At 34.9% G+C, this 27,341-nt stretch overlaps 1 protein-coding gene across 3 annotated transcripts in view; it reads right to left on the bottom strand.

Moving 5' to 3' along the window:
• Positions 1–27,341, bottom strand: part of ccdc172 (coiled-coil domain containing 172) — a 321,472-nt gene that overhangs the window by 44,261 nt on the left and 249,870 nt on the right. The gene's annotated exons all lie outside the window — the stretch shown is intronic.

The following is a 27,341-nucleotide window of genomic DNA, read 5'->3' as shown; positions in this document are numbered from 1 at the left end:
TAAGGCACATTGTTTGTGTGTTGCTCTTTTAAGGAACTAAAACTGCGCAATAGACCAGCCGAAAGCAGGTCTAAAGTCCAGCGCAAGGCGTGTTAGTTGTGCACCTTGCTTACACATTGCTTAAAACATGCAGGATGTACAGAAATATGCAATTATCTTTACAAATGGAAAATAATTAAAGGATTAAAATATTTTAAACTTTTTTACTTTCTACATAAATATAAAAACCTCTGCCTCCATGCATGCCTTTTTCATCTCGGGGAGTTTTTTTCAGTTTGTTCACAACAACTTGCTTTTGTATAATGTTATTATTAGTAGTAGTAGTAGTACTATTTATTATATGCATTTTTATATTTGTTTTAATAAATGGGGCAGAATAGCAAGTATGTTTGGATATAACATAATGTATGAAAAAATAATGTATGTTTTTGTTTACCACACTTTATTATTATTGTTCAATTACTTGTTTGCATATAATGAAAAACATAATGCATGTTTTTCTTTACCACACTTTATTATTATTGTTTAATTACTCAGTTGCTGGAAAATAGAACTGAATTTAGAAATAGTTAAAAAAAAATCTTAGTGCTTAAACAAAATTAAATACATAGGCTAATGGATGTTTTCAGTGGAGTGTACAACACCATTTCCTTATCCACCAAAGAGAGAAAGTGAAAGAGAAAAGTATAGAGGCAGAATGAAGAAGGTTCATTCTTTATCCCTGCGCTGCAGATGCTCTGTTTAACTGTTTTCTCACTGGTGAAGCATTCAGTTTTTCCACTTACGAATTCCACCATGTAAATAGCAAATGCGCCATGGCGCGATGCAACTGATTCTTAAAGGGAATGGGAAATGAGGCTCTGATTGGTTTATTCTCAAAACACACCTAAAACTCATTAAGAGAATAAACACAACCCTGTTAGACCATGCGCCACAGCGCAGACCATATTTTTTCATTCTTAAAATAGCAAAGGTAGATTCGTACATGCCCTTAAGGATTTTGCGCCATGCGCTTTAGACTTTGCGCCAAATAGAGCCCTTTAAGTTAAGTAAAACAAATTTCCCATTAATAGTGCACACTCCTAACTTATAAATGCATTTACTGAAGGTTTAACAATTACAATTACAACATTCCTTAAACAAAGAACTGCACATTCTTTTTCAATGAACTACATTTACAGAATATTCATTTCAGCCTATTTTCATCTGCCAAAGACAACATGCCTTTGCAGTTGCTGTGCACCTGTTACTATTATTAACCTCAGCATAGATTCTGCCATGCTATTTATTGCATGATCAATTCATCATATTAAGGCCACGCAATTTTAAAGGCTAAAGTGATTCATACACACAGAAATGTCAGTAAGCCGTTTATCTCTGAAAATCAACCATCACCAGACTATTGAAAACATGCTCTCTGAACCACATTCTACAACACCTTATGTAAGTGAGCACAGCATTAAATACATAACAGACCGTGTAAAAGTCATGCAGTTTCCAGAGGGAGGAAACCTTCCATTTAGAGCTGCACTGGCACGCTATTGACATTTATCTTAATACTAAAGCCCACCTGACCACAGAAAATCAAACATAACACCATCCTTTAAGCTTAAGTTAATAAAATAAATGTGCTTTTCTCATGTAGCTTTAAGATTTATAAAGACAGGTCGCTGACAAGATTACACAGATCATGCCTCTATTTAAGATCAGAAAGTGGATGTAGGTGTTGACAACGAGACTGATTGTTCCTCTCCACAACATCATCATCAATTGCTCGCAGATCGATAACAGTATTATTTGTATGCGCACAGGTTATTTATTCCCAAGTAAACCGTAGAAAATGGGAAATGTAGAGCGGAAGAGCACAGACACCAAAGCATATTTAAAGCGATGAGTTTGTCGATAATTAAATCAAAGCTAGTGGCAGCATGAGAAGAGACCTCTCGCAAAAGAGTCACTGCCTATTTACTACCTATTAGTAACCGTAGATCACGCAGAGCCTCCTGTTGACTCACATGCATTAACACACACATCCACATCGTATTTATGGCCCAATAAATGATACTGCAGATTGGAAGAACGCCAGAGCAGATATTGTGTATTCTTCAAATGTTTAACACGTCTCAGCTGCCAGTGCTGTTTTCATCTGTCCATGAAATATGACCAGCTCCCTGATGGTGACGAGACTTTATTTCCAAACACCTTCCTGTGTTCTGTGGCACTGCGTGTTTCCGCTGTCTGTCAGATATATTCAGAGATTTAGTACAAAGAGAAGACGATTGTAACTTGACTGAGTCTGCTTTCCTTTCTTTGTTTCTAAGAAAAAGAAGAAGAAAAAAAAACAGCCCCCCCTAAAGAGATATAAGACTAGCTGTTGTGTTATTTCCCTTGACATTTATAGTGCCGGTTTTCTTTCATTTCTCTTCACTACACAAGTCTGAATCCTGCCGATCTGGTCTCTGCTCTCATGAGAACAACAGAGGAGCTTGAAGCCTGTGTTATAGTCACATAACAGTTAACGCTTGTGTGGTCTGAAAAATCTGTATTTTCGGTTTGTCCTGAGGGTCAAAAATGACCCGTCTTCACTAAACCTCTAAAATGAGGCAGCAGGATTTAATCACAATGTTCAAATCTGTTTTGCATGAAGAAACATCTCATTAAATCAAACTCGGTGCTTGTCACGGATTTCCTTCATCAGTGTGTAGTGTTTCATCAATGTTAAATGAGTGGGCACCACTTACTTTTTAACTAAAGTAAAGGTTTACATGAGGCAATGCAGTGCCGCAGTGGGTAGCATGCTCGCCTCACAGCAAGAAGGTCACTGGTTCGAGCCTTGGCTGGGGCAGTTGGCATTTCTATGTGGAGTTTGCATGTTCTCTCAGTGTTCACATGGGTTTCCTCCGGGTGCTCCGTTTCCCCACACAAGTCCAAAGACAGGTGAATTAGGTATGCTAAAAAAGTTGACCGTAATGTATGTGTGAATAAGTGTAGATGTTTCCCAGTGATAAGTTGCAGCTGGAAGGGCATTCGTTGCGTGAAATACATTCAGTATGCTGGATAAGTTGGTGGTTCATTCCGCTGTGGGACTAAGGGACTAAGCTGAAAATAAAATAAATGAATAAATGAAAGAAAGGTTTATATGTAATAATGCTATATGTTCCTGCATATGTGTAAACAGTTTTTAGCAAAACAGTGTTCATAAAAGTTAGCCAATTTGGCGCGATTTATTGCTATTTTCAGGCCAGCGCAACCCTAATTTTCGTTTTGAACTACATTGTTTAAATATCAAATCCATTCGCACCACTCATGAGTGTGCATTAAGTGTGTATTAAGGCGCATAGTTGACATGTTGCTATTTTGAGGAACTAAAATAGACAGTGCCATTAATCAATTAAAAGCTGGTCTAAAGTCCAAGATAGAGCGTTAGTTGTTCCAAGCTGGTCCAAATGCTTACACATTGTTTCATACACATAAGTTGTACAGCAATACACAAACATCTTTACATATGAAAAAGAATTAAATAATTAAAATGTAACAAAAATTATTATTTTCTACATAAATAAAAACCACTGCCTCCATGCTTCATCTCGGGGGACTTTTTTCAATTTATTTATGGCAATTTGTATTTGTATAATGTTATTTTCAGTAGCAGTATTATTTCTTACAGGCAAATTTATATTTATTTTAATAAAAACAAGTTTAGATTTGTCCAACTGTCAGCTTTTGGAGACGTATGAGTCACTATATGGGGCATAAGAATAGGACATGTGTTTGGATGTAACTCACATTTTGTTATTATAGTTCATTTGTAAGTTTGCTGGAAATTAGAATTTAATTTAGAAATACTTTCGAAACAAATCTTTGTGCTTAACAAAATAAATATGTAGGCTAATGGATGTCTTCAGTGGAGTGAGTTTCCACTGTTTGCTTATCCAGGAAAGTAAAGGAATAAAGTAAAGAGTAAAAGTAAAGTAAAGAGAAAGTAAAGAGGCTGAATGGAGGAGGCTCGTCCTTTATTCTCACGCTGCAGATGGTCTGTTTAACTGTTCTTTTGCTAGTGAAGCGTAACATTTTTCCTCTTACAAAGTCTGCCATGTAAATAGCAAATGCGTTATGGCGTGATGCAATGGACTCTTAAAGGGAATGGGAGTTGAGACTCTGAACTCAGAAACTCATTAATAGAATAAGATAAGTACAACCAAGTTAGACTATGTGCCAGGGCGCTGAGCACATTTTTCTTTCCTTAAAATAGAAAAAGTGGATACATACATGCCCTTAATGCTTTTGCGCCATGCGCTTTAGACTTTGCATCGAAATCATTAAAATAGAGCCCTTTGTGTCCGTGTGTGGTTGTGTGTGTTGTGGGTAATGGAGGTTGGGTGTTGGAGTGTGCATGTGTGCCATTGTGTGCTTATTGTGGCGTAAACAATACAATTATTATGTAAAATATACAATTATAATTATTTTATAGCTGATGGGTCAAAATGTACCCCAAATACAATGACCCCAAAGAAAATGTAAAACTAGAAAATGGTTATTTTTTTCTAATGTTGGGGTCACTTTAAGAAACAACAAAAAAACAAACAAACAAACAAATAAACAAACAAACAAACAAACAAACCAAAAAAAAAAAAAAATTAAGTTTTAAGTTTTTTTTTTTTTTTGGCTGTTTAAATGGTCATGGGTCATTTTTGTCCCTTAAAGGTTCAGGACACCCTGGATAATTTTTTTTTTTATATTAACAGATTTGTGTGTGTTGAGCATCAGTTAAGACAATGTTAGCACCTGTTAGCTTTAATTGTGGGAAAAACTGGATAATTTTGAGCTTTTGTCAGCTAATTTTAGCTTCCGGGTTTAAAATGATTTTAGGGGCGGGATCAAAATCGGCGACGTAGCGCAGTACTGCAAGTGCAATGATGACGCGTCGGTTTCTCATTATTGTTCATAGCGGAGTTTTCTTATCCTATGAGAAGAGCCGGCTGCTTAATTATTCATGAGAGCGTGCTTTCCGAAGGCAGACCTAGACCTGCCAGTTTCAAGCAAGCTGTGAGACACAGACCAACGGCACGTAGCCGTTCATGAAGGCTCGTATGTGTTTGTTTCCATGATCCACGGGGTTTGTTGCATGTTTTTTCCCCGCGATCTTGTCAGGGCCGATTATACAGCAAAGCTGTGTGTGTGCTGCTAGCATTTTTGTCAGGAGAGCAGTACGAGAAATGGAGAATGGCAGATGTTGACTTTTATCAGGAGTTCGTTCACATTCAGACACATCGCCGTGCTGCTGTGCTTGCCTAAATCCTCTATATTACCAGCAGGGCTAATGGTTAAAATAGATAGGTCAGGAGACCTGCCGCACTGAGTCTGCATTCAAGATCTATAATTTAGACACGGGGATCGAGGGAGAATCCACATTTATAGTGCTTACATAAACACACTTATCTTTATAATGATATAAATTGTGGTTATGTGTAAGTGAAATTACGAATAACAAATGTAGCAGGGCATTAAATTACTGTTTATTTCTTTGCATTTTAACTTTGTGAACTATAAACTCATGCGTCTCCTCACGGTTTGTGTCTCAGTTTGTGAGCTGTCAACAACAGTTATTCGCTCCCCTTCTCCCCTGCTGGCCACGCCCACTCCTGCTCGATGCTCGCGGAGCTCCACGCCCATTAATTATGCATCTTTTGAAAAAATTCTGAAGTAGACTTTAACAGAAAGTGGCGGGTGTTATGGCCCTTTAAGTCAAAAAGAATGTATTTAAGTTTAATCAAACAAGCCACATAAACTAAAAAATCTGAATAAAGTGTGGTGGTCGAGAGAGCTGAAATGACATATTTTCTAAGAACAAAAGAATGACGCACATAAAAAAAAATAAATAAAAATGAAAATGAAATGAAAACTTTAAATAGGAAGCAGTCAGAAACATGGGTAATGATGCTAAGAATTTAACTTTTTGTCATCACAAACATAAATCACATTTTAACTTTTTTAAAATAGAAAAAAATTGAAAATAATCACATAATTATATTTCTGAGCTAGACTAATACTTAAAATTGACAGGTACTTACAGTACATTAAATAGACAAATGAAAATAAAAAAAGTCTAATTCTTCCATACGACAATTATACAAAATAATTTCATATGACAACAAAAATCTCCTATTTATGCTAAAACAACTCCTACCAGGAAATTCACAATTGTGTCAATGCATCTCATACAGAGATTTGTGGTTTGTTTCTTCATGTAAATGTGACCCATATAGCATGTGTTCATCTATCAGACTCCTGCATTTCTCCCACACATATGCTTATATTTACAGTACATATACTCACACACAATGCCTTAAAGTAAAAAAAAGAAGCTCTTTACCATCATCCAAGAGCATACACAAAGCAACATATCTTACAATCAGCACATTGAATTATATAGTTATTGATCTAAAAAGTAAAGATAACGGTTGGGATTTTGCAGATACAATCAGTCAGATGTATCTGGAAGCACATTGATAATGGAGATCACACCAGGAGCATGTAATTTAATTATACTCATTCAGTATGAGGGCCAGACGGCTTCACTGCAGCCATAACCACAGACACAGAGGAGCCAAGAAGAATTTCAGAAAAAAAAGGATAATACTAAAGCAGCAGAGAGAAAATCACCTTTATAAAATACATGTAAATTCTGACTCTGCATACAAAAGTGCAGCTTAATACTCAGTGCACACCTTAAATAATTTATTTTAAGTTACAGTGTACATTTAGGCTTTAATAAATCAAATTCCGTACTGAAATAATGTTTTTTTTTTTTTTTTTTTAAATATCATTATTAATAACTCCTGTCCTTTACGGTATTGATGTTGCTGCCAATTTCTAAAAGCAATAAATAACCCAAGGCCATACATCACAGTGCTTTTAACTAAAAGTAAAAGTGTAAAATGGTAAAGTGTTAAATGTTTTTGCTTTGAATCTTGTCTAACAACACTGATTTAAGCTCTGGTAAGGTTATTTTAATGCATGGCCTCTGAAAACATATTTCTCTGATGTATTGCTGTTTTAATGAACTCAAACTGATACAGAAAGTTGAAGAAAGGGTAAGGTGGCAACAGGAAGCCATATGAACAAGTCTAACAATAAACTGATTTCACGCAGCTGTCATTTTAATAGCAAAAGTGAGGCTGCGGTGGGAAGAAACCCGGATATATCGCCTGGAGTCGCACAGAAATGCGAAGGCTGACCTGAAGGTCCATTCTGAATTGATATTGAAAGTAAAAAGGCGAATCAGACCTCATGTTCCTCAAGTTAAGGTAATTGGCATTAGTTAGCTAGCATTTTCTTTCCCAAACATGTTTTAGATGCCATTTATCAAACTAATCAGATAATAAACTGATTCTTTCACTATATTACACTTGTCATGATACTGAATTCAATTTACTTAATTGATACTCAATTTCCCGCTAACATTTAGCACGTTCTTAAGAAATGACTGTGATTAGCCGTGAAGGTCATCAGTTTACTGCGCTTCACAAATGTTTACTGACTACAATACAAGCGAACTGCTGATGAATCGACTGATCTTCTTGGCTTTATTATGCTTCAGTGTCCGTGTATCTGTGATAGCACTTGGTGAAGTGCAGTAAACTGATGACCTTCACGGTCAATCACAGTCATTTATGTTGAGCACTGGTAAATACAATGGCAATTCAGCGCTGTTTAAAAATGTGCTCAACAGTGCTTAAATGTTAGTGGGAAATGGACGTGTTTTTTTTTAAAATATCAGTACAAGGACAACTCTACAATAGAGAACACGAGGGCGTACTACAGAGGACTGCACAGTTTTATTGATTACTGGGTTACGTAGGCTAAAACAGGGAAGCGTCCCCGCTGTGCTTACCTGGTGCTATGAACTGAAGCCTAGGAGGACACAGCGTATTACTTTTAAAGAGATTGTTTTTTTTTTTTTTTTTGCTTGATGCCTAATATGCTTTTAATTGTTTAAACTCAACTTAACTGAATGATATTAATGTTTACACCATATCTGCACTTTTAAATCGTGACAACAACTAGAGGTTTTTAGTCCACAGCATGTTGTTGCAATGTTTATAGTGCTGATCCTATTCCAGGTTTCTTCCCACCACAGCCTCAATTTCATTTTTTAAAATGGCAGCCACGTGAAATAAGCGTACAGTATAAATCAATTTAACCAACTATCAAATGAGAAAATATATTTATTCGTGACATTTTTTATTCATGCTCCATCTGTTTATTTATTTATTTATTTTTTCCTAAATTTCTTTCTTTCACACAGAAAGTTGGAAACATGTGGTCATTGACTTCCATGCATACAGTTGAAGTCAGTATTATTAGCCCACCTGAATTATTAGCCCCTTAGTATATTTTTCCCCAATTTCTGTATAACGGAAATAAATTTAACACATTTTTAATCATAATATTTAACATTAACATTTTTAAAGTAAAATAACGTTTTAATCATGTTTTCTTTTATCCTTGCCATGATGACAGTACATATTTTTTTACTAGATATTTTTTGTATTCCATTTATGACATTTGAAGGCTTGTAGGTTAGGTTATGTTAGGGTAATTAGGTCATGTGTAAAAAATGGTTTGTGCTGACAATCTAAACCATGCTTAAGGGGGCTAATAATGTTGACTTTGAAATGTTTTTTTATTATTATTTTGTTTATATAAAAACTACTTTATATATAAGAATGTATATGTATATATATATATACATATATATATATATATATATATATATATATATATATATATATATATATATATATATATATATATATATATATATATATGTATGTATATATATATATATATATATATATATATATATATATATATATATATATATATGTATGTATATGTATATGTGTATATATATATATATATATATATATATATATATATATATATATATATATATATATATATATATATATATATATATATATATATTAAACATCATTTGGGAAATACTTAAAAAAATAAAACAAAATGGGAGGGCTAATAATAAGAGCAGGAGGGCTGGTAATTTTGACTTCATCTGTATCTTTTTCTTTTCTTTTATAGATGTCAAACGCTACCACTTTCCAACATACTTCTAAATATTTTTGGTGAAACTTTACTTGAAGGGGCTGTCATTAGATGGTCATGACACTTTTTTTATTTGTGACATGACATGTCATGAATACGAATGAGATTTTAAGCATGCTTATGAAAATCAAGTGTCATTAGCTCAGTTTTATAAATTTAATTTAATGTGACATTGTTTAGGATGTCTTAATTATGACAAACTTGACAAACAAATACATCAAAAACACATATTATCAAGACAACATAACTTGTCATAAATCGGTCATAAACAACTTATCTTCATTAAACATCAATTGGAAAATATTTGAAAACAAAATTCAGCTGTATTTTATGTCAACTCAAGTGTCTCTTGACCTCAACTACATAGGAAAACTCCAAAAGAAACAAGAAGCCTTTAAAATAGCATAATAAGGGCACTTTAACTCGTTTTGCCAGCATTTTGCATACACTTTCAGTTTTCAAAGAGTTGCTCATTGCTCAGCATGTTCTGCTACTCCCTGTCAAGAGCTTCTAAGATCAAGTCCATGTGAGTTTAGTTTATGCCATTCTCTATCACAGCAGTTGCAAAATGGGAGAGATCTAAAATACTGATCAGAGAATGAGACGTAATGCCTATGATCAAAGGCAACATACAGGACTAATCCTCTTTGGGAAAGCACTCAAACTAGAAATAAAACTAATCCAAACTAAAGATAGACAGCTATTAGGTCAAACGCAGAGGGCAAAGTGTCTCTTTATGGACATAAAACAGAATAAGTGTTTAGATTTAAGACAGACAAAAAAATACTGTACTTTATAAAAGCATGCAGATGTGAATGATGCATCAACAAACTACTAGTATGATGTATTGCCTTGTGGTGTGTATAAAACATAAAGAGACAGATTTGCAGACAAATGTACACTGTAGATAATGATTGTGTACTTAAGTAAAATATCTCAGCCCTTATTTAGAGATTAAAGGATAAACTACATTTTTGAGATATCAATGGAAGTGGCACATCAAAGAAGCAGTATCTATATTATTTGTAATAGAAAACTGATTAATCGTAAGCTTTAATTTTTCACTTTTTAATTCACGCTTCAATTCCTCATCATTTTAACATCATACGACATGACGTTTGCTTACTTTTTACTTCACTGGTGATCATCTCATAGGTGTCTTATAATTATTCATGAGACAGTTTGTCCTATGAGAAGATGCTTCACTTGATTGTTTATGACTGCATGTGTTGATTCCCTACTGACAGTTCAAAATGTGATACTGGGTACAGTCAGAGAGAGACACATCTATAGATTGGAAGCTATAGCGTGTTTTTGAAAGTTTAGGTTAGTGTTTATTTGCATGTTATATGAGTTTCTGCATTGCATAAATTCTTGTCCATGTACAGTACTTGGTATGCTTGAAACAATTGCAGGTCTTTATAACTTAATATAAACAATCCTGAAAAAAGTGTTGCATGCAGAATTGTTGCAAATAATTTATTTGTGTTGAATTTAAACAAACAAATTAAATTTAATAATGTTCAACTTAATTTGTTTGTTTAAATTCAGCCAAAATAAATAGTTTACAACCATTTAACGTAAAAAATAAGTTAATCCAAGGAATCATCTTTGAAAATTTTTTTCAGTGTAGATTAGACTATATAAATACACGTGGAAAATACTCAAAGGTTAGATAAAAGATACTGTAGGGTCCAGCCAGTTGGTCCAATGACGGTATCCACTGGTGGATGAAGGTTCACGGCATGTTCGGTCTTTCCAGTGCACAATGTTGATTTATTTTAAACTTAACTCATATATGACTCCAATTTTAGTATGAGGTGGTTTAGAATTAGAATATTAATATATTTATCCTCGTTTTATCTGACTCCAATTATAAAACATTGAGAAGATTATTTTGTTTCCTTTCACATTATTTAGGATTATGATTGAATATTCTTTTGATTTGTGATTATACCTTATTCTCATTTACTCAGATTCCTATAGCATCCCGAGTCTTGCACCGGCCGAGTATACAATCTCTTAATACAAGCTTGTCAGTCTTGCTCATTAAACAGAGGTAATTAACCACTCTCCTAAAAAGGCAGAACCCTACTTTACTCAATTTAGGAGATTTTTATGTGGTCCCCATATATCTGTTATCTACTTAATCAAGACAAAGTATTTTAATAATAATCGCACAGGATTATAAGTTTGTAGATGAAGGCCTCAATATCCACATTTAAATTAGTTTCAACAATATTTTGTTGTTCTAAATACAAACCCATAGTTGGCCTTTTACAGTAGAAGTATACTTGAATTAATGCCAATTTGTTAGTTGGATCTCTAACAACATTGTATAGCGTGCCACGCTGCTCCGTCTAACATGTTTTAGTCCGTTACTAACCTGTACAGTGGCTTTTAGTGCTATGGATAACAACATTTATCAGTGATAATAGCACGAGGACTGTTTGAATAATTCAAAACATAACAATTTATTAGTCAGGTAAATGTATTATGCCAATTCAATCAGTCAATTCATAAACGATCAATATAAAACATCAAATTATCAACGACAAATCCAAGATGAAAAGATGCATACCTGACTTCAAAATATACATAACATGGAGCGTATGCTCCATGTTACGGGCTGATCTGGGTAAGCAGAATCGCGCTGAGCCTTTCTCAAACCTTATCTTAAGTAATCCAAGAATTCCCTCAAGGAAAGGGGTGTGTGCATAACAAAAGGCACTTGCATTTAGTGCTGCCTGTGGAAAAGTCACACCCTTCACAGTGGTTCAAAAGATGCCTGAAGTTATATATTTATTGTTTTGATTATGTCTATTTCTGAGAGAATGAGACCATTGTACCAGTCGCACTGAGACATTTCAAATGATGTCAAACATAATAGATAAAGTCACTTTGGTTAATCTAGAACATTCAAACATTGAAATGACCATATGTGTGAGTTGGGGTGGTTGAAGCCGAGTTTCAGCAGACTCAGATGCAAATGCAGCAGGAGCTGTTTTTTCCTGCATTCCCACCTGCTGGGTTGTGGAGTCAACAGTCTCTGTTTTCAGCTCATGTTTTGAATTGTCAAAGACATCAAAAACATTTGTAATATTTCAATTCTTACAATACTGAAAATGCAACTTTATATTAAAGCATTGGATGGTTACTTGATTGTCTTGAAAAAAAAGTTCATGACGGCATGCAAGTCTAAAAAGTTTGAATTCTTTCTTAAATACATTGATCACAATGTATCGTTTTTAACATAATTCCTGTAAAACATATTTATCAATAATACCGTACTTCATTGTTTTGAACCAATATTTTAAACTTTATATATAGATATGTAGGTGTCATGGTGCCGCAGGGGGTAGTACGATTACCACACAGCAAGAAGGTCGCTGGTTTGAGCCCCAGCTGAGTCAGTTGGCATTTCTGTGTGGAGTTTGCATGTTCTTCCCGTGCTTGCAAGGGTTTCCTCCGGGTGCTCTGTATCAATATTTCTGTTTATTTACTTGAGTAAATGTGTGTGATTCTATATTTATTCAGTTTTTTTAATTAATTGCAGTAATATTATTGACTAATATGAAAATGCCATTTGTAAAGTAGTATTTTCTGTCCTTTAGTAGATACATTATATGAGAGACTTGCTTTGTTTACCAAATTAAGTAAATATCATTGGATTTACATTTTAAACATTAAATAAAATTAAAAAGATAGTATTTTTTATTTTATATATTAAGGTTTTAGTTATGATACTCCCAAAATAATTCTGCAGATTTTCACCATAATTCTCCGCAGAAATAGCAAAGTGTCCGCAGATTCTGTCTAGCCCTGACTATAGGAAAATTGAACGAACTAAAATTGGCCGTAGTGTATTTGAGTGAATGCAAGAATGTATAGGTGCTTCCCAGTGTCGAGTTGCGATTGGAAGGGCATCTGCTGCATGAGACATATGCTGGATTGAACATATGAACATATGTTGCTGGTTTATTTTGCTGTGGCCACCTCTGATTAATAAAGGGACTAATCCAAAAAGAAAATAAATTAATGAACATAGCCATGTAGATATACATTTCTTCAGTCCATACAGTTTGTCAAGTGATTTCTTTCATCACCGTTGCTGCATGAATATGGAATCACAACACTACAGAAGATCTGAAGAGAAACAGAGATTAAACGATTAACTCAATGTTGATTATGGATCAATCTATCCCCCATGGGAAATTGGGAAATATTTGCTGTTATATACTGCTGTTAAATGCATTTGTGACGTTGTGTTTACCTCAGTGTATAAGTGAATGAGTGCAAGTGTTTGTATTTTGGTCCATATTGACATGATATCATCACCCAGTTGCTGATAGCATTTGTCGGCTGCATATCCATGGTGGGAATCTCCCGTTCCACCACAACCCAAAGGTGCTTTATTGAATTGAGTTCTGGTGACTGTGGAGGCCATTTAAGTACAAGTGTGCTCATTATCATGTTCAAGAAACCAGTCTGATTTGGGCGTTATGACATGGCGTGTTATCTTGCTGGGGTAGCCATCAGAAGGTGGTACACTGTGATCATAAAGGAATGGGCATGGTCAGCAACAATACTCAAACTGGTTGTGGCGTTGACACAATGCTCAATTAATAATAATAGGCTCAAAGGGAAATTGTAGCCTCAATCTCCTGTTCTTAGTTGACAGGAGTGGCACCTAGTGTGGTCTTCTGCTGATGTAGCCCATCCGTATGAAGGTTCAACATGTTGTGCGTTCAGAGTTGCTCTTCTCAAACCAGACTGGTCATTCTCTTCTGACCTCTGGCATATACTAGGGATTTGCGCCCACATAATTGTCGATAACTGGATATTTTCTCTTCTTCAGACCATTCTCTGAGATGGTTGTGCATGAAAGTCCCAGTAAATCAGAGGTTTCTGAAATACTCAGACTGGTATACCTGTCTTGCAACAACAACCATGACACATTCAAGTCCAATTAAAGCCACCTTTCCTCCCCCTTATGTTGCTTGGTTTGTATGTATGTATGTATGTATGTATGTATGTATGTATGTATGTATGTTTGTGTATATATATATATATATATATATATATATATATATATATATATATATATATATATATATATATATATATATATATATATATATAAATATATATAAATATATAAAATAGTGCTGTCAATCGATAAAAAAAATAACTAATCAATTACACTTTTTTGCAATTAATCTAAAGACTAAAACTTGTAATTTTGGCTATTCAACTGTAAAATTAAATGTAAACGCAAGACAAAAACTATTTAAATTCAAAATATAATTGCTTATTAGAATTTTTGTTTAACTTGTAACACAGATTACTTCATAAATGAACATAAACCACAATAAACCATCAAGATCCTGGCTTGACAGCCATATTTATAACAAAAATAAAAACAGGCACGTTAGTGCCATTAGAACTTCAGAACAATCAATTTAAATAAAGAAAAAATTGGATTTCGATATTAGAAAAAAAAAAGCCAAAATACAGGCATTGCAAATAAGGAAAATAGAAAATTATAATAACAATAAAGTATTGAATAGAAACAACTGCACTTATTGAAAAGCTTGTATTGCTGTGAGTTGAGAACATTAATTATAAAGTATAGAAACATTTTGCTTGTCTGAGTCACAAAATGCAGAGGTTTTTCTTTCAGTTCGCCATGCGGTATCAAACTCCATAAAAACGAAAGTGGAAAGTTAAAAATGAAACATACGAAATTAGATGGAACTCTGGAGGAAACGCTGGATAGCCTGGTAATGCCACATTATTTGTTTTATACTGAAACTTGCCTTCAAAAAGTGCTTCCTTGGTCTTATATATATATATATATATCTTTGCATGTTGAACACACGTCGGCCACAACAGGAAATAAAAAAAAACTGCAACTTCGTAAATTATTTTTTACGTGTTATATATTTCAAATTAATCGCATGAATTAATGCACTAATTTTGACAGCACTAATATACATATACAAACAAAAAGCATTGTTTTCAGTGAAAGTAAATTCCTCAGCTCCCACACCAGAATTTCAAATCCATTTGTTAAATCTGTTTTGGTGACCAGTTAAAAATCAGTGGGAGCTGCTAGAGTTTTCCTACAGTACCAAATGATCCACACTGATTTATGAAGGCAGCCAACCAAAAAACACAACTCAAACACAGCACAAGCTTCAGCCCCCAGACAGTCCAGCATTCAAACACATCCTACACACCAACTAACACTTCACACAGAGCTGATCAACAGACGAGAAACAGCGTATTAACATGCTTACCTTCTGTCTACTTCAACAGATTCTTGAAGGCGGAACAGATTTTTCTTTGGCCGATGCACTCGCGCAAACAGACAAATAGGCTTTTTATTTGTATCTTACAACTGGTGGCATAAAAGCAGGTATTTACTTTCCGCTGCTACCATCAAGGACAACGTGAAGTTGTGTGATAAAAACATGATAGAAGAAGGTAATGGAATCAGAAATTTATTAAATCGGCCCCATTTTTCATCTAGGAAAAAAACAAGTGTACAAATTAGAGCGTTTAAAATATGCTCTTATCTGAAAAAAGGTCTAGCTTTTTCTGCTTGATTTGTCCTTTGTGTTTCTCCTTTTTAAAGAGTCACTTAAGAGTCCAGTCACAATGTCAATGTCCTTGCATTTCATTTTCCCACACAGCATTGCCTCCAGAATGATTTCGCTTTCTCAGTCTGGTATGATTTGCAAGGCACTAAAAAAAAACAAATGCCTTTTATTTATTTAGACTTTTTCCGAGACACAATCTGAAAAGTCGTGTTAACGTCTGCTGATGAAATGGCAGAGATGCTGGGATGCCGAAGTTTAGCTGGACAGATGAAAATTGACTGAACACTTTTAGCGATGGGGGTCTCGCTGGAGACTGCGGGGCTGAGACTGAGATCTGAATGGCTGAAACAGTGAGATATATGACCTGCACTTAAGAAATCCAGCAGGCTCTTTCATCTGAAAACTCAAATGAGGGCAGTGCAATAAATGTAACATGAGAAGCAGAAAGAGTCTGTGATGCTGTGGACTCGGTGTGTTCTCGCTGTTGTCCTTTCTTTATTGTATTTCCAACTTGTATTCTTTATTTCTAATCCCTTTAACTTCCTGCCTGCATTGCTAATGGCATCCTGTAATAAATAAATGAATCAACACTGCATGTCTTGAGTATTTGTGTCACAGCAGTAAATGCCTGCGACATGATAGCTAATAAAACTTCCCTTTGGCCTTTGGATGCCGTCAGCAAATGTTTATATGCATCTAATTCAAATTACATTTATAGGCCTTTTTACAATGTATATCAGTCCAGCTGTGCCTTAGAAGCCCCCGCTGAGAAAGCCAAAGGCAGAAGTGGGAAGAAAAACTTGACGTTTAAGTTACAGATAGCTTGCTATTTTTTAATGATCCAGTTTTTGTTTTTGGTCTGACTTTATTTGTAAGTCATGTTGGATAAAAGTGTCTGCTAAATTACTAAATGTGACTATGATTATATTCCATTTAAACTCTTAGTGCTTTGACAAAATATCTGCAAGAGCATTAAACAATACAATTATGCAAATTTTGCATTATAACAGTAACAGTAACAAAACTGATATTATTATTATGATGATGATTATTATTATTATTTATATATTATTATAATGAATCATTTGTTGTTGTTACTATTATTGTTATTATTATTATTATACACTCACCAGCCACTTTATAAGGTACACCTTACTAGTTCTGAGTTGGACCCACTTATACCTTTAGAACACCTTTGTGGCATAGGTTCAAGTTACTATAAATATTTCTCAGGGAATTTGGTCCATATTGTCATGACACCATCAAGCAGTTGCTGCAGATTTGCCAGCTGCACATCCATGATCTGAATCTCCCGTTCCACCACATCCCAAAGATGCTTCATTGGATTTAGATCTGGTGACTGTAGAGGCCACTTGAGTACAGTGAACTCATTGTCTTGTTCAAGAAACCAGCTTGAAATGATTCGCGCTTTATAAGCATATGGGTACACTGTGGTCATAAAGTGATGGACATGGTCAGCAACAATACTCAGGTAGGCTGTGGCGTTGGCACAATGCTCAATTGGTACTAATGGACCCAAAGTGTGCCAAGAAAATATTCTCCATGCCATTACACCACCACCATCAGCCTGAACTATTGCTACAAGGCAGGGTGGATCCATGCTTTCATATTGTTGATGTCAAATTCTGACCCTACTATCGAAATGTTGCAGCAGAAATCGAGACTCATCAGATCAGGCAACTTTTTTTGAATCTTCTATTGTCTAATTTTGGTGAGCACATGTGAATTGTAGTCTCAGTTTCCTGTTCTTAGCAGACAGGAGTGGCACCCGATGTGGTACTGCTGTAGCCCATCCGCCTCAAGGTTGGACGTGTTGTACGTTCAGAGATGCTCTTCTTCATACCTCAGTTGCAGTGGTGTAAAGTAACTAATTACAAATACTCGAATTACTTTAATTGAGTAGTTTTTCTCAGGAATAGTAATTTACTAAGTAGTTTTAAAAATGTGTACTTTTACTTTTTCCTTGAGTACATTTTTAATGCAGTATTGGTACTTTTACTCCACTACTCTCCTTCAACCTGCAGTCACAACTTTTTTTTTCTTGTCTATGGGGATTATAAAAATCAGTCCTGGGATTCCTGTCCAATCATCAGATCACATATAGAAAGTATATTGCATCATAATGAGCTACCTGAAGACATGGGCAATTTATAATTGCAGCAAACTGTTTGGAAGCATTAAAAGTCCAAGTAGATGTCCAAAATCTTTACACGCATTGACCCAGAGACTGTTTAGATGCAGGTCCCTGATGAGAAGATGACGGATGTGTACTGTGTGATGACAAAAATGGTCTTAAACAACCAGACAGGCACACAATGTCAACACAATGTCAGTTGACAATGTACCCTAACGTCATGGTCGTTGCATTTTTATTTTGGAAATGAAAATCGGGTTGATATCAGAACTCAACGTCAGCCCAGTGTCAATGTCCTACCTAAAATTAACCAAATATCAATGTCTGATAATGTTACGGCTTGACGTTGTCTGGATGTAACCACTATGACATATATCAGACGTCGGATTTTGGTTGCCATAACTGATGAATAAATGGCAGCATTTGACGTCGATTTGATTTTTGTTTAGGATGTTGGCTTGACATTGGATTTTGGTCACTTTCGATCAACCAAATATCAACATCATTTGACAACATTATTGAACATCAAAATACATACAGTACAGAATGTTACATTTACACACACATGCACAAATGACATGTAAACACATCAGCTTTTTTACAGCGTGTTACTCACTACTCACTACTCTTCAGTACTTTTAAAAAACTACTTTTTACTCATATTTTTGAATAATATTTTCAACATATCTTCTTACTCTATTCACACAACATTTTTAGGCAAGTAATGGTACTTTTAGGTGAGTATGATTTTTCAAAACTCTTTCCACCACTGCTCAGTTGTAACGTGTGGTTATTTAAGTTTCTGTTGCTTTTTATCAAGCTCAAACTAGTCTGGCCATTCTACTCTAACCTATGCCATCAACAAAGCATTTGTTCCCAAAGAAATGCTGCTCACTGGATATTTTCTCTTTTTCAAATCATTTCCTGTAAATCTTAGAGATGGTTGTGCGTGAAAATCCCAGTAGTTCAGCATTTTTTGAAATAGACCAGCCCGTTTGGCACCAACAGCCATGCCACGTTCAGTCACTTAAATTACCTTTCTTCCCCATTCTGATGCTCGGTTTGAGCTGCAATAGATACTCTTGACCAAGTCTACATCCCTAAATGCATTGAGTTGCTGCCATGTAATTGGCTGATTATAAGTTAGCATTAACAAGCAGTTAGACATTAGTTGTACCTAATAAAGTGGCCAGTGAGTATACAACACCAACAGCAATAATAATAAAAATAATAATACAATTTAGGAAAATATACTCAAAGAAACTAAGAATACAAAAAAAAAAAGCTCAAAACTGCTTACTATTCACTCTCAGTGTAAACAGAAATGGCTTCTGCAGAATCATACATACATTGTCTTGGTTCATAATTTTCACAGCATGATCATGTACTAACACTTTATGCGTAATCTGTAATTCGCAAACAGCCTCCAAGAACCATTAACAATGTTATGAATCATTCATTTGAATGTTTAAATGACACGTTTGTAGCACAAGGGAGAAAACATAATGCATTTTTACACCAGAGACCACTTTCTGTTTATAGCAGACACAAACACTCACTTGTGCTTGAACACAAACTCTCAGGATGAAATCTAAATTCCCTTGTAAAAAATAAAAAAAGAAAGAAAAGTACACACAAGGTCAGCAGAAACTTTCTGAATGACAAAATAAACTGGTCTTCATGTATAGATCCACAAAAACACCTTATCAATTTTCCGAGGGAGCAAGTCTTGCATAAAACGTGTTAACACTATGCTGTTAGGAATTTATACAGCATATATGACATGTCAATCCTATCATTTGGTTTTTGCTCTAAGGATTGCTCTACCTCCTGCAGCTATGAAGCATGCTAGCATTAATTGAATGACTGATTAGCATCGGCAGCATGCAGATGAGCAGAAGCTGCTCTGAGACTGCAATGATCCAGCAGGCAGATGTTCTGAAGAATCAACCATTTCCTCCACATCTCCCCTGCAAAGAGCCAGAAAGACAAGAGCCAAGATCTGATCTGTGCATCTGAGCATGTTATATGGATTCATTATATGAGCCATCCAGCTGTGAGTTCACACAGTTTTTGACTGGCTAATCAATTTCTGGAACTGGCATATGCATGTTATGGGGTATTTTGCACTATTGATTTATGGCTCAACGCCTGTCTTAGTGTTTCCCCCAAGCATATATTTGATGTCTCCATTCTGTGCCACTTATTACACAAAAACATGTCGAAAGAGCGTATAAAATGTGCCAACAGAGTAGCAGAAAATGTGTGCTTTCGGTTGAATCTTAACTCTGAGAGTGTGCATTTTGATAATTTGTTATTACTACAATTAAATGCAATGAATCCCAGTTTGACTGCTAAGAAAAATGTACTGAATGAAAAGCAGACAGCCAGATCTTAATTTCATCCCAATGTGATACATGGTAACATTGTGAATTGTGCATTTTTCTCAGATCACTATTAGAGAAAAAAGGGAAACTCATTCAGTTATCGGCAGTAAGAAAAATGGACTAGCTATGCTTTGATACACACTTCTATAATTCACAAATAACCTGATTTAATTTTCCACGTGAAACCTTTTGAGGTATGCAGCCATTTGATTTCTAGCCTGATAACAACTTTACATCCTTCGAGATCTATTATGCAGTGCATTTTCACTGCTTCATTTTCATTTCCAGCAGTATAAAGTTGGCATAAACGATTTGATTTAATCCCTGGATAAAACACACCACACACTTTAGCAGGATTAAAGATTTCCTTAGATATACAAATCAAAGGTCTCTACTTTAATATGAAGAAATTCATGCTTTAAAAAGCACTTAATGATACAGTTTGTTTCTTTTTGACTACAAAGGACAAAACAGCACATGTATCATCAGTAGCATGAGGTGATTCAAAGGTCAAATTGAATATTTTAAAAGGGAGTCCTGGGGTCTGATTTGTAAAAATGCATGATTGACCAGATTTTAAATTCCATGAATCTTATCTCATTATACATTTGAAGACCAAATATAAAAATTGGGTTAAAACAAACCAGCATTGCTTAGAGGGCAGCACTGAAAACTTGGTAACTAGCATTTTTGTTGCGTTTGATATGTATATTAAATTTATTGTATAAGAGACAGTGTTTGCACTTAAACTTCCTCACATAACCAAAAAGTGGTAATTCCTTTGTATTTATTTATATGTCCATAAAGTAATTTTCAAATTTAGGATAGCAGGCACACTGTAAAAAAAATAATAATAATAAATAAATAAGTAAATAAATCCTGGTTGCTCTTAATATTTTAAGCTGAATCAAAATAACCCTACCAGTCCAGAATTTATATTATGTCAATTTGACTTAAAACAGCTTAAATAACTTAATAAATGAAGTTAGAACATGATTTACTTAGTTTAATAAGTTACAATGAATTAAAAACATATGTCATCATGACAAATTGATCATATAATTTTGACAGTGCAGCAGCATTTACAATCAAAAGCAGCAAACCAATATTTAAAATGGCTACTGGACAAACTTTTTAATAATTCATACTTCTTCTGGCTCTGGTCTGCTTTGCAGCGAACATCAATAAAAATAATTATTTGACTAAATGACTAAAATGATAGCATAACAAAACAGTAAAAGCATTATAGAACAACAACCAGAAAGTAAAGATCATCTAACTTGACTCCTGTACACAGGAATATTTTAGTAACTTTTTATTCAAGAGGCCAGAAATACAAGTTTGTGTGAAGTTTTTTCTTCTTTCAGAGTTAAAGGTTTAACCCAGGGTCACTGAATAATAGTGCCTCACTGAATATTTACTCAAACAAAACTGCAGGATCAGTATACAGTACTATCTGATGTTTTCAGCAGAAAATCAACACTAAAGGAAGTAGAAGAGGTTTACTGCTTTCTAAGCAAAATACGAAGACTCCAGATGATCCAACAGTAATTTCAGACTGCCTGCAGGACACCTCAGCAAGGAAAAAAGATTTAGCTTAACCTGGCAAAGACTGAGTTTAATTTCTTTCCTGCCAATCTAACTGTTCCATATTATTTCACTCTTCAACTCATCAACAACTACTCCAAGTTCAGTGAAAAATCATAGGATGATCTTTGATGAGGCAATAATCTTGCAGATTTGCCCTGTACAACATACACATAGTAAGGCTCTTCATCACAGAGCGCTTTGTGTCCAAGCTCTTTATTTCTAGTCTGGATTATTGTAATGCCCTCTTGCCTGGACTTTCATCATGTGCAATTAGACCTTTACAATTGATTTAAAGGTGTCGCACAGTATGATGAACATTTGGATATTTTCAGTGCATGGAAATTACATATCATGAGCCTCAACCGCCATTGTTTCCTCATTCTTGTGTAAATTCTGTGAGTCTAAAATCATGGTAAAAAAAAAAACAAAAAAACAGACTGTTACTGCATACATGATCATTAATGTGCACGCCCCAGGCTGTTTTTCATTTGCCACAATGTGAGATTACATCAATGATCACCCCCTGTGTGAGCAGGCACTGACATGAGACAGTGACATGACAGTTCCAAATATGGTCAGATTGACTTGTTTGGTGTCACTCCATAGCTGGGGGCATGGCATAGGGGAAAACAATTTTTCTTCCTTAATTAGAAATGAATAGTGGTAACAAAGTTGTAGCAAAATTGTGTCTTTTTGTATCATCACAAATTATATCCATGCCAGACAAAGCATCTCTTCCTTATCCTTAAAAATCACTAACTAATTGCCTAATCCCAGCCATTTATCCTCTAAATATTAACCCTAATTTACAATAATAGAGCTAATAATCTTTTTGCTGTCAAACGAGTTAAGGCATAATCTTGCAGGGATGTATTTAGACAGAATTAAGAATGCCTGTTGTCAATGAGTGACGAGGGTTGCTTAATTTGCCGAAGTGCTGTCAAGTATGTGAAACAAACTACACCATTAAATAATAAAGGACCCACATAAAAAGGTAAAAGAACACATGCACGTTTTCTTAATACAACAAATAAACAGAAATACAAAGTGAAGTTTATTTATAAACTAATTTCGAGAGGATCACGTGTTTATGATTGCTTGTGGCTGGTCCCGCATTATCCTATTTATGATTCACTAATTGGATGACTCCAAAGCACTATAAATAACCTAAGTTCCATATCACAGCCATCTTCGTTTTGAAGAAACCCCCCTTTTACGCCTCCTCCTTTCCTAGATGGGTGGCACAGTGGCCCAGTGGTTAGCACCGTTTACTCACAGCAAGAACGTCAGTGGTTCTAGTCCTTACCAAGCATGATGACGTTTCTATGCAGAGTTTACATGTTCTCCCTGTGCTCACGTGGGTTTCCCCTGGGTTCCTCGGTTTCCTCCTATTCTCCAAAAACATGCAACTTATGTTAATTGACTCATCCAAATCGGCACTAGACATGCACCTAGTAAGTAGTTATCTCTTAAGAGCAATCACTATCTGTTCACTAGCTACTACAGCAGGGGAGTTCTCGAGATTTACCTGATCTCAAACTCCTGTCTCGCTTTGCAAACGGGAGGGAGCCCCGGGCTCGAGGATCTTATGAGCTCATGGCTCTCTCCCGAGACAGCATGCCAAACAAGCTATATAATCAATCATCAGCTAAGTGTGAACTCTTGAAATGTGAGATATTTTCATAATATGTAATGTGCAGGACAAAATGCTGTGCCTACCAGATTCTGTATGTATATTTGGCTATATATAAAAACTTAAGATCAGGGTTTTGAAACATTTCAAGGGTGAAAAAACGTTACACAGCAACTTTTCTGAATTAAATCAAGCTATTTTTTTTCTTTCAAAAAGTACATATAAAGCACCTATCAAGATCTCTGTGCATTAATTTTAATAGTTTGTTACCAAAACTATTCTATAGGGGTCTATTCCTATTTTTATAAATGAGCACATAAAACCATTGTACAGAATTTTTAAACATGCCTGAGCCACATATGTAGATATCAAAGAGTAGTTTAACTTATTGAATCAATGCGCTCTATGGCACCTTTAAATAGCCCCTGCTATGCATTATAAAAGGTCATATTTTGGTTTTGGGGGTTTCAAACAACAGGCTGATATACAGTTGAAGTCAGAATTATTAGCCCCCCTGAATTATTAGCCCCCCTATTAATTTGTTTTCCCAATTTCTGTTTAGCTGAGATAAGATTTTTTTAAACACATTTCTAAACATAGTAGTTTCAATAACTCATTATCGTTTTATTTTATCTTTGCCATAATGACAGTAAATAATATTTGACAAGATATTTTTCAAGACACTTCTATACAGCTTAAAGTGACATTTAAAGGCTTAACTAGATTAATTAGGTTAACTAGGCAGGTTAGGGTAATTAGGCAAGTTATTGTATAACGATAGTTTGTTTTGTAGACTATCAAAAAAATGTATAGCTTAAAGAGGCTAATAATTTTGCCCTTAAAATGTTTTTTTTTTTTTTTTATTAAAAGCTGCTTTTTTGCCAAAATAAAAAGACTTTCTCCAGAAGAAAAATATTAGCTGACATACTGTGAAATTTTCCTTGCTCTGTTAAACATCATTTGTAAAATATTTAAAAAATTAAAAAAATCAAATGGGGGCAAATAATTCTGACTTCAACTGTACATGAAAGGGAAAAAAAACTCTTTCATTGTCTTATAATATGCCTTTATTTTTTTACCAAATTATTCCAACAATTGCCATGTGGTTTGTTCTCCAATTCATTTGTTTCCAAACCCCGCCTTTGCATGATACCAATCTGCGCTGATTGGTCAAAAAAAAAAAAAAAAAAAAGACCAAAAAAAAAAAGGCACGAAAAAACACAGCACACGATTAGCTATACTGTGGTATTGCTGTAAAAATGAACTTTAACCCTTTATTTCCCACAGCCGAATCTCCATCTGTCAGTGATCATCATCTTCGAGTCATGATAAGTCCTGTGATTCCCCGCACTCTGCTAATACTTAAAGGGAAAGGTGCGTTCACATTTTACCATATCCGGCACTTCATATTTGGTGATGCACCATATTGTTGTCAATGTAATCAGGCAAAAGATCCAAACTCAACACGATTCAATTATTCGATTCTGAGTCGACTTTTTCGTTAAAGAATCAATAGTTTTAAACAGTGCACTTTCAGATTTAAACCTCAACTAGATGTTTTCATTCACTTAGTGCTGTGTTACACACTGCATGGAAGCTCATTTTTCTAAAAACCCATAATAGGGACTCTTTAAAATGCCATAACACAACTTCATTGAATCTAAGAGAACCACATCCTACCTCTCTTTATCCCCCTGCACTAGCAACTGGTGGCAATTTGCAAGTTCAAAGCATTGATGCTTACTTATACAGTACGTGTCAAAGTTCTTACAGGTCTGCTGCTGCATCTCCTCCAGAAGTCTACAGTCAGTAAATGAGCATTGCCTTTTAGTATAATCACAAAAAGCTGCAAAATCAGTCTCCAGCACCTTCTCATCCACTGTTCCGGGCAGGTTGAATACTTTTCATGTACTTAACTGTACCTTTAATTATAAATAAATAAATAAATAAATAATTATTATTATTGTTATTAATAATATTATTATAAAAACTGTTCCCTGTCTCTATAATCGCTTCCTTTTCGCTAACAATTATTGCTCTTACTAGCAACTTTTCTTTATGAATTGTTTTTTTTATATTTTTTTTTTCTAAATGAAATGCTTGTTATTTTTAAAATTTGCAAGACTCTTTGCATAAAAGTGTCTGGTAAACGGATGCATAAAAAAACTGGCTTAAAACGTACCTATGTGGTATTCATAGATCATGCATCTCTAGACAAAAGGTAAAAACAACAACAAAAAGACTCATCAAACACATAGAAATGAGAGTTAAACCCTGGTTACATCAAACAATGCAAGACAAAAACAGGGTTATAGAACTAATTAACACATGAAACACTTAAACACAATCAGTGAAGGATCAAGGAAAGCAAACAAGAACACGAATCTAAAAACATCAAAATTAAAGCCAGCTAAGAATGAGATCAGAAGGCACTATAAAACTAAATATATATAAAAAAGGAATAAATAAATAAACAAAACACAATAAACATGGCTCAAGGAGCTACAGTGCAGCCTACATGAAAACTCGCAAACCCTGGGTGAGCTTGAAAACATGATTTGGACCCTCCAACCACATAAAATGTGTTGTAAATTTTATTTATTATACATTCGTCTGCCATGTTTTGTTTCTTTTATGGCTAACAAACAGAAACATGGCGATCCTAATGGAAGTGTCCAGGTACCCTAAATTCAATTTATTTACAAACACGGTTATAGGCATCTGCCAGTATACCCATATGCCTGCCTCTTCCTGTGTGAACAATCTCCAAGATGTCTATGATTTATAGCATTTCCTGCTTCTTTTGACTCGCCTCCTGCTTTGATTTCCACAACATTACAGTTTGATGACTAAACACAGAGCTGGTGGGAAAAAAAAGTAAAAATCTTGCATATTGGGTTTAAACAACCTCTTCCTGCATGCTTTCACAGATGTAGTCCAATCAAAGGTCTGCTGAAAACCAGTAGATGCATTTTTACTTTAACTTTGTGCATATATTGTCACAGAGACAGTAGTAATCAACCAAGCCAGCATGACAGAAACACATAATCTTTCACAAGATGATTACAACTTTCATACACAGACTGCATGTAGATGTTTTTAACAATTGTTTCAACCCAGGCTCATTTTGAATGCCCTATATACATTTCTGGAGAGCACAAATACGACCCAGGAAATATGTTTTTTTGCAGTTTTTGTTTTGGCAAATTCACCAGAGGCCACTCTGTACGCTTTTTAAGATCTCAATTTTTTCTCGCTAGTGCCATTTGCGCCTGCTCTTCTCACATAACTCCTCCAGAGCCCACTGTTGATTAACTGACTGACTGACTGACCAACTGACCAATCCCCCCACCCTCCTCCTTCCCTAAACCCAACCAATAGTGTTTTAAAAAGCACAGATTGACTCACCCACCCACTTCGCTTAACCCAAATGACAAAGCAATCCAGAAAAAGAAAAGCCCCCTGATTTGACCACTTTTTAAGATTTGACCACATTTTCACCCTGTTATTTACTTTTTTTTTTTGACTTTTGTTTTTGTGTTACCTGCTTTCTGGAATCTTTCTGCATCGGAGTCAAACCCCATTGTTGTGGTCAACTCTTTTCTGCATCTCAAATCCTCTGACGTACCCGGTGAGCCACTGGACAAACTGGTAACAATGGGAAAGCCGTCCATTTGGAGGTAAGCAGTCAGCTGGTAAGGGCATACATATTCTGGCAACATAATTTGCAATGTCCAGAAATGTATATAGGGTTACGTTTTCAGAATGAGCCTGTGTTTTTTTTTTTTTTTTTTTTTTTTACATTATTCATTTTTGAATAAATATACATCTTAAGTTTTCTT

This window comes from Danio rerio, chromosome 13 (genome assembly GCF_052040795.2).
Source record: "Danio rerio strain M-AB ecotype USA chromosome 13, GRCz13ab, whole genome shotgun sequence".
Taxonomy (NCBI): Eukaryota; Metazoa; Chordata; class Actinopteri; order Cypriniformes; family Danionidae; genus Danio; species Danio rerio.
Note: the sequence above shows the minus strand (reverse complement) of the source record. Positions and strands in the feature narration are given on the sequence as shown.